Genomic DNA, 3,533 nt, shown 5'->3' with positions numbered 1-3,533 from the left:
GGGCCCCCGAAATGGAGCGGTGATTAGAAAGAAGAAGGTTACTAAAACAAAGAAGATAGAAGTGACTCAGCTTCCCATCAAACAAACCCTCCCTTTGAAGTGATTCGGAATCATCAGATGACGAAGGAGATGCAGCTATGGCTTATTCTGGAGAGTAAGGATAGTGGAACAGGGAACCCATGTTGTCAGAAAAGACCTCGTTTTTGGGGAATCTTCCTCCACGGAAAAACAGCTGTTTTCTTTCCCCTTTCACCCCTCCTCAAATCAAGAGGATTTTTATCTTAACTTGTCTCCAGTACGGGGAGGTTCTGTTAGTGAGCAATAGCTAGGTGAAAGCGGTCTACTCGTGTACTAGCACTAGCGCGTACTTTGCTCTGTGTTAGGTCAGGAAAGATAATTGCATATCCCATAGCGAATACTAAGCCCTTCCTTGCTTGAAAAAGTAAAAGGCGGAAGAGGGACTTTTTCCAATATTCTAGGCACCTAACAGCCGGCAGGGGATGAAATAAGAGTAGATTCCGGGCATCTGGCATTTGTCCTGAGAACAGCTCCTTCTCCGCTCAGAGTCAAACAGGCAAAGTGCTAACCATGCTAACATGTTCATGTACAGTTCCTTCTTTCAAAATGGGCATAGTAGGATCAATCAGGTTAATCCCTGTATTCGTTGTTCTCAGTTCAATTGCTGGTACATGTATGTGGGCTTTCTGCTTCTGCTTCTCATGTCAATCTTCCAATGTCTTGCCATTTTCTCTTATATAGATAGGCTAACGCGCCTTGTCCTCTTCTATTCCTCCTCGTCCATTAAAGGCAGTTGCTTGCCTTGTAGATGTGTCAAACAGGGGATTCGAGAACATAAGTCCACAGCACAGCGTTTACGCCAACTCCCAGTTCTTTCTCTTCTTTCTTTTTTCAAAGTCATGATCAGAATGAAAGGATCCGAAGGAGGCTGGGTCTTTCTTTTGGTTCCAGAGGTGCTGGTTCGAGTCCTGCTCGTGACAGTTCAACTATTCGTACAAAAACAATGCATTGATTGAGAGCATCGGAGTTGTTCACAAGAACTGACTATTCTATTCCGAAACCTAGAAAAGCGAGAAAGAGAAGTGATCAACGAAGACTCAAATAGCTGAGATGCCGCTAAGAATTATAGCCTTATTCTTAACATTATTGAGAAAGTAAGATTTAAGACGGTAGAGTTCAATCTCAATTCCCATCTCACCTACCCTTCGTGTATTAAGGCAGTTCATGCCCTATGCTAAGATGCTAATATGGGAAATGCCGACATCTCATCTAAGAAGGAAGAGTCTAAGGCTTTGTTCTCGAGAAAGTCTTAGATTGGAGCTAGTTCTTTTTTCCTAGTCTTCGGCCTAGCTTACTAATAGAGGTCTCATGCGCACTATAGTATCCATATTCTCCTAGCTTTTTTTTAAGAAGAGAACTTAAAATATTTTCTGGAGATATCCATTTTCCTGGAGAGACAGATAAAATATCCCGACATAGTGGCGTTTTGATACCACCAGGAGCAGGAAAACAAAATTATAAGGAATCAAAAAAATGGAAAAATTGGATCTATGTTCAACGGATCACACCTAGTAAGAAAAAGTATTTTGTTTTAGTTCGGCCTGTCGTCACATATGAAATAACGGACGGTATTAATTTAGCAACGCTTTTTCCCCCGCGTTAGAAAGGTAAATCCCTCCCCCTACGACACCAAAAAAAACAGGCCGAGCTTCTAAAGCCCGCTCGCTTCCATAGAACAATATCGTGGCAACGTAGACCTAAGTGGTCATTTTGAATCCTTGGGAACCATCACAAGTATGGCCAGCCTATATTTGAACGAAAATGCCGTGTCGTCCAGCGGAGCCTATAAGAAGATGACTCGCGCAGACAGCTGACTCCTTTTCAATAGAAAAGAATAGCCAAACCAACCCAGCTGGCTGGTAAATCTCAGAGATCTTATCGGCCGGCAAACCGGAGACAGACGACCACGGTCCCGACCTTACCAGCACCGGAGGTGTACTAATCAATGAACCCCCGGAACCTACTTTATTTTCAGACAAAATCAACCAAGCCTAAGCGGTCACGACAATATCCAAAGGCCACCTTTGGATTCTTAAGTAGGGGGGCGAGGAGGAGCACGTAGGAATGCCAACCACTACATAAGCCACTAGTGGCTCAGAAAAAAGCAATTGCGCGCTAGTCTAGCTAGCTAACGTTTTTCAGCTGGCTGTTATGTTAGTTGTAGCGTAGCGCGCCTTCCCTCCTTCTCTCACTTCGGAAAGATTTAGCAGTATTTTTGATGACCTGGTCGAGAGAGTACGATACATCGGTGTAAAAGATTGAGTTGGATCTGTGAGGTTGGTTATAGTAAGGCCTGGTCGGAAGGTGTTCTTGCCTCTATCATTAGCTCGGGTAGTCGTCGTTTCTGGTGTTTTAGTCACCTTTCAATGGCTCCCTTAATTATGTGCGAGGAATTGCCTTATTGAGTAATGGGACGGGAGGGCCTATCAGACTATTGCATTGTCTGATTCCATTTTTCCAACCAACCTGAAATGCAAACAAGGAAAGGGCTGAAATCTCAATATCTGATACAAGAAAAAACCTTACCTTAGCAGTGAGAAAGATAGCATAGCTGTAGACAGGGGCAGGGCCCGAGATGAATTAAAGTTATATATTATAATAAGGAAAGAAAGAGCTTTGATTGATTGCTTGCGACAGCTTATCGATGCTCGTTAGCGATGAATATGAATTCGAAAAATTATCCGCTACCTCGAACACCTCACAGGAAAGAGGAGAGGCCTTCAAAAGAATCGATCCAAGCATATATATGACAAATCCTGAGCATAGTATCCTTCCCGAATATGGGATAAGCAGCTTTTCTATGTTTCGCATCCACAACAAGAGAATAATCGCCAGCAATCATAACATACCGAGAGGGCAGCACATAGAGAGAATCCTTCAAGTAGCAAAGTAAGTATCAGTACCGGCTTGACCCGGAGTACCTATAGCAGCTCCATCCCAATGGATAACAAACCAGTATTAATAAGGAAATGACCATATTGAAAATGAGTGATTTTCTATTGACGAGAGATCTATGACAAAAAGTTTAGCATCTTCAGGTCGACGGGGCATCGCCTTACTAACGAGCCGAAAAAGTCTAATTCACTCAATTAAGTCAGCTCGGATTTGCATCACACACAGCGCTTGGTATAAAACCGTCGGCGTTGTTATGCCTGAATCAGCTTCTACATTCCCCATAAAGTTATGCCAAAGGCCGAGTTTCCTATGAACTTAGGAAGACCTAACAAGATTATAAGCCCAGGCTAGGAAAATGTGCGGGAATCTGATTCATTGATTTGATTGAACCTAGCGGGTAGCGCGCTACGGCTTTGAAGCTGACTGAGCCAAATAGCCGATATTGCGCACCGCCATGCCCTTAGCACCAAGACTACTGGCCCTTCCTGCAAGAGCAGAAAGATCCATTCTTTGTCCTGTCCCTCCTTCAAGGACAAGAGATGGGGATGAAATAGCCGCGC

The sequence above is a fragment of the Primulina eburnea genome, chromosome 4 (genome assembly GCF_022965805.1).
Source record: "Primulina eburnea isolate SZY01 chromosome 4, ASM2296580v1, whole genome shotgun sequence".
Taxonomy (NCBI): Eukaryota; Viridiplantae; Streptophyta; class Magnoliopsida; order Lamiales; family Gesneriaceae; genus Primulina; species Primulina eburnea.
Note: the sequence above shows the minus strand (reverse complement) of the source record.